Source organism: Etheostoma spectabile, chromosome 15 (assembly GCF_008692095.1).
Source record: "Etheostoma spectabile isolate EspeVRDwgs_2016 chromosome 15, UIUC_Espe_1.0, whole genome shotgun sequence".
NCBI lineage: Eukaryota > Metazoa > Chordata > Actinopteri > Perciformes > Percidae > Etheostoma > Etheostoma spectabile.
This window is the reverse complement of record NC_045747.1, coordinates 21,357,559-21,363,593: the sequence shown is the minus strand read 5'-3', so window position 1 is coordinate 21,363,593 and position 6,035 is coordinate 21,357,559. Positions and strand designations below refer to the sequence as shown.

General features: G+C 37.7%; 1 long non-coding RNA gene across 1 annotated transcript in view; it reads right to left on the bottom strand.

Moving 5' to 3' along the window:
* The window catches only part of LOC116702545 (uncharacterized), a 23,463-nt gene extending 18,154 nt beyond the window's left edge, over window positions 1-5,309 (bottom strand). The window contains exon 1 of the long non-coding RNA XR_004335190.1: window positions 1,445-5,309. This is a non-coding gene — a long non-coding RNA (uncharacterized LOC116702545). The remainder of the gene's footprint in view (window positions 1-1,444) is intronic.
* Window positions 5,310-6,035: the final 726 nt, after the last annotated feature.

Below are 6,035 nucleotides of genomic sequence, written 5' to 3'. Positions count from 1 at the left end.
TAGCCAGCATGAAATCTTTACCGTAACATACACATGTCCATGCTACCTGCTGCCCGCTCGTGTTAAACAACAGTAGAACTCACGCGAGTGCAGCCCAAAGAGACTTGTAAATTACTTCAAAATAAAAGCGTAAATAACAACTGTTACCTAAATAGTAAAAAAGGGAAGAATAAGAATTATAATAATAACAAAATGTAATTCTAACAGTTACAAGTGGGTCTGCTGCAGGTTTGGAGGACAATACAGTCAGCATCAGAAATGAAAATCTGCAATTAACAAATTTAGCTAATGACTAATAATAACATAAGTCATTGCTAACAAACAGCACCATGATGTTTTTATGATGGCTTGTAACATGTTCAAAGTAAGAAAAAAAAAGGTTAACTTTTAATATTTAATGTCATTCATTATGTCCTCCATTAAATTATGAATTTAGCGATCGGACAATATTTGTCAATATTTATGATTGATTTCAGGGGTGGCAGTAGCTCAGTCCGTAGGGATTTGGGTTGGGAACGGGAGGGTCACTGGTTCAAGTCCCCGTATGGGCCAAAAAAGTACTAAGTGTGGATTGGTGGCTGGAGAGACGCCACTTCACCTCCTGGGCACTGCCAGGTACTCTTGAGCAAGGTATCCCCCTCACCCGCTCAGGGCGCTGGTTCAGCTGGCAGCCCACACACTCCGACATCTCTCCATTAGTGCATGTATAGATCCTGAGCGTGTGTGTTAGTAATCACACACAGGCCTGAAATACACAGTGTAAATTGTAATTTCCCCATTGGGGATTAATAATCAAAATTTTTTACTGATGTTTTTTTAACCTCAGTAGTGAGGTGACATGGTTAAAAAAAAGTGGAACCTGATTGGTCTTCATGTGCAAATTTGGAGCACTTATTGGTGATTTGCAGGTAGTTATTGCTCAAAACAATGCACACATACGGCGCGCACACACACACCCTGTATATAATTTATTTGAAATGCAACTATGACTCATTTCACTAGTCATATTGCTGTTAAACAACAAAAAAAACACTAGATAGCAGGAGTACTTTACAACAACACTGAATGCAGCATAGCGTCCCGTCTGTGGTGTTTCTCAGCTGCAGACTGTTGGACGTCCCGGAATCCTTTCCACTGAAATACAGCCACACGTTAGACTGTTTAGTTGTCTGCATTTTAACTGTGTTAAAGCTAGCTACTAGCTAACTGTAAGCTAACGGTACCTGCTGCCAAGTGTAATGTTAATAAGCGTCATGTGCAGTGATGCTTCCGTTGCCTGTAATGTCCGTTTCGAAACACCAGAGGGCAGCGCAGGCATTTAAGTGTCACCGAAATGAGGCATCAAAATCTGCATCGTCATGCTAAATCTCTAAATCCTAATTTTGTAATGTAAGCCTGAGTCAGCTGAAAACACATGTCACACTAACCAAAATCTGCTTCTAACAATAAAAGGGGGAAAAAGCTGATTTGTGCAAAACATTTGGCACCAGTTTATTCATCATTTAACTTAACACAAACTAGATTACATTTTGCCAAGAATTTCAGTGCAGATATATTTAAAAAAAACAAAAAAAACATGCATACTAAATACATTGTAACAAAAGTCTCTCCTCTGTGGTTTGTGGGTCTGATTCTTGACACAAAGGAGCAGAACAGCATCATCTAATTCAGTAGGCTTAAAATAAAAACAGATGCTTTACACTGACAATAAATGTTACCTCCTCATAACATCACTTAAATGGAAACTCCCAAAGATGAACCCTTAGCTATCCTAATTACTAATATCTAACAACATGTGATCACTAAGTGTTTCTAATTCACACAAACACACACACACACACACAACAGATTTGCTGCTTACACAAAAAAACACACCACCACCAGAGGACAGGGGCACTGGGAGGACTGCTCCACAACACAGGAGATCCAAACTAAGGAAAGGTCAGACTTGTCAAACTGATTTAGCAAAAATCCACTGGTTATGTAAGCCAGTTCTAGAAAAATATATTCTTTAACATGTAATGTAACTTTCCAACATGTTCAGGGGCAGTCTTTCTAGTGCCCCTGTTGCAGCACGACATATAGGAAACAAAAAAAGAAAAACTCTCGTTAATTACTGCCAAACATAAGGTCAGTGGTGAAATTGGAAGCATCAGAGAAGCGCAGAAGACAAGGACTGGACGATGAACTGTGACGCCACATCAACATGCTAGGGCATACAGGAAGAGATCTAGAAAACAAAACAAAAAGAAAAACACAACAGGGAGACAAACCTAGGTTAAACTGCAATGGAACACACAGGAGAGAGTAGAGAAACCAAGAATGATCATCTGTATGTTACTGTCTAAACACTCAACAGTCAGTCAGGGACAGAGTGAGGACGAGCCACATGCTACCAAGACCTGAGGTGGATGACAACAAAAGCAACACATACACATAGCAGCCTGAATAAAATGGCAGCAGCACAGAGTGAGTGACAACATGCAGGGCACATAGAGGTCTGGAACAGCAGCTCTACACACAGCTCATCATGGAGTTGTGACTTTGTTGTACTGATCTGTTCTTATCAATTATCAAGTGTTAACTTGCACTTGAATATACATTTAAAAAACATAGTATAAAAGTAAAATGTTCCATACTGTCAATGGATTTGGAAAATTATTTTCAAAAAAGGTATTTAAAGTACCATACCAGTATAGGTTTGCATTAATACTGGAGATTGATTTGATAAATCTGCATTGCTTGACTGCACAATAGAAATGCAACTTTGACAACAAAGAGGAATGCACACCTGATACAAATCAATGGCTGCCTAGAACCCCTGAAACTACACATCATGCATTTGAAAATGGCCAGTAAAATCTAAAGTATACATGATTAAAATTAAGAATTACTTTCTATTTACACATGATGTTTTGCCTCTTGTTTTACCCACAAATGAAAGAACAAGTCTGGTGATATTCTCTATACTGTAGTCAACAAATCCCATGTGCAGATTCAAAGCAACAATGACCAGATCCTCTGACAAGTATTATGTGTATCATAGCCTGGTATATCATAAAACCCATCAATGAGCACCCTACATCACTGGGTGACATGTTCCTTCATCACCATGAAAACACACACATACAGTACTTTATTTTTATTTATCACACAGTCTTGCTGCAACGAATACTCACTACTGTAGACCAAATATGGATTTATCCGCCACTGAAAATAGTCCCTGACAAGTGCTTATTTCCACCTATTTTTTTTAATTTTTTATAAAAAACTACAGTGGTCAGTTGTTTAAGGAAATGGTAGACCTATTATAAATTAAATTAAATGTTTGGGGGCCCTTTTTTATGACGTATAGTACATCTTCAGTAGGAACCGATGGGCTGAGAGCCACAATTAGACAGAGTATTAAGAGACAGACTAACACATTGTTGGTTTTGGTCTTTTCGTAGAATTTTTTGTTTTTCATTTTTTGACTTGGGCTTTCAAAACATGTCTTATTTTCAAGACATGCAGCCAGTGTAACTAACAGTAAAAATGAAACAAGGTCCAGCCCACAGAAAAGAAACGGGAACTGTCCCTGGCCAAGTTGTAACCTATGGAGTGAGTAGAAGGACATGTCCTAAGTAAAACTAAAAAAACTGAAAGTTAGTTAGGTGATTCTCATTAACTTATAAAAAGGTACCAACAGGAAGGTGGCCTCAAATGGCTGTTTTTTGTTGATGTATTACATCAACACATAACAAACTTCAAAGGTTACATTGACAAATGTAATAATGCATGTCAACGTAACAACCGTTATAACACTGTGTAGTGATTAACAGCAGATAGTGTTCAGGCCAGTATGAAAAGCCACTTTAACATTTAATCGAAGCACACTCCTATCTGTAATAACATTTTAGATAGCTATAATAGCAATTGTCTCAGTTCAAATTATACTTTCTCTAGTCAGAACAGTAATGAAAGATATTCACAATAACATTCTAACTAGTAGAAATTGTGTATTAAGATATCTACAACTTTGATTCATCCAGCCTACATATTAAATGTTAAAATGGCTTGCCATAGCCCAGGAATGGTTTATAAGCAACTCATTATAACCTCAACACTAGTAATTTAATTAAATTTTATTTATAGTGTCAAATCACAACAAAGGTTATCTCAGGACTTTTTACAGATAGAGTAGGTCTAGACCACACTATAATTTACAAAGACCCAAACATTTCCCCCTATTGACACATTCATTTTTACTTCAGAAAGTAATGCCTGAAGTAAAAAGTAAACAAGTCTGCCAAAACACACACACACACACACACACACACACACACACACACACACACCTTAAATCACAACACAGTCCCTGATACATAATCTTGATTTTTGTGCAATAGCAAACATGCTTTGATATACATATATACCAAGATCATTCCAGTGTTGACATGAAAGTGAGTGAATGGGACAATACTACACACAACAGGGTGATTTTAGTGTAAATGCCCCTGGAGCAGGGACAGATTCATACCTGCATCATCACACATGGGCGTACTCTGACTCAATCTTTGGATTCGGACTTGGGATCAGTTTTAAAACTAGTTCTAGTACTAGATATATGCCCAGGGCAGCACATAAGGTCACTATGTATTCACATAGAAAGACAGGACCAACAGACACATTTTGAAATTGACTTCTAGAATAAACTATGCTCCCTGTGTTTTTGAAAAATGAGTGATTTATTCAAATGAAGGCATGTATGACAGGTAGGGTTCTATGATGGATCCTACACACACAGCCATGCCACACAGACACGTAATATATATCACCAAAACAGGCAGGACACACATCAGGAGATCAAATGGAGTTGTTGGAAATTTGTCTTTCAAAATAATTTCAATTCAGATAAATAATTTAGGCAATAAATAGTTCCCCAACACACAGGGGAAGTATAAAACCTATATAAAAATAGAAAAGGCATAATAGTTTAAATATACATCTAGTTCTATAAAAGAAAAACATTATTTCTTGCAAGTCTAAGCAACTGACAGGTTTGCCTTTAGCAATTGACACATATATGAATTGTTCAATCACAGAAGAGATTCAGTGAGAGACACAGTGGTGTAGCCCTCAAGAGATCAGCTAGTCGCTAGCTAGCAGGACAGTAGCTGAGGGATGTTGATGAGTTTTTACAAAACACTTGGATTCAAGACAGAAACTAGCTAAAACCATAACATGTATTATACAAAGCATTCTATCTGCATCAGGCAAATGTGTGAAACGAGCCTGTGGGTTTGTATTGATGCTTCTTACAGCTGAAAACATCAGCCCGACATCTGAGGAGGAGCATCACTAAAACATGCAGTGTTTAGTTCTCTAAAAATGTCTATACTTAATGCAATTTCAACTGCATTAGAAACATGTCTTACTAACCTCCACATAAAGAAAAATACAATAAATGACAGACAAATTATATTCATGTCATACAGAAATCAATTCCAACCAATATTTGGATACAACACAACCCATACCCAAATGGACAGCCATCCACCTGAGCCACTTGAAGTGTAAGCCATGCAACAGTTGCAGCAGACAGAACTAGCGTGTGTCATCTTTAGATGCAGCTCAGAAACAGTTGGCAAACTCCTTTCTCCTTCTAGCAACAGGGAGGTTAAACCTGACTTCAGTGACTTTAGCTCAGAGTGGAAACACCAGAGAACAGGAACATGTTTACACAGTCACTGATCTAAACTCTGCCCTCACAACACGCATGCACAAACACACAAACTTTAAAATTGCAGAAATACGACAAATATTCTAGATGCAATGTGCATGTTTTAAGTGGAGCTCCTCCTGGTGAACAATAGAAGGTTCTGTACCTACAACTAATTTAGGTGTATATCACATGCATGGCTCCATTTCAAGAGTTAATTCAGATATCTAATATGAACGCACGGACAACTACCCATTTGGTTTGTGAAAATGTAAAATAAAACCTGGTAATGATTCCTGCTGCCTAATCATATGTGACTCTGCCTTTTCCAGCT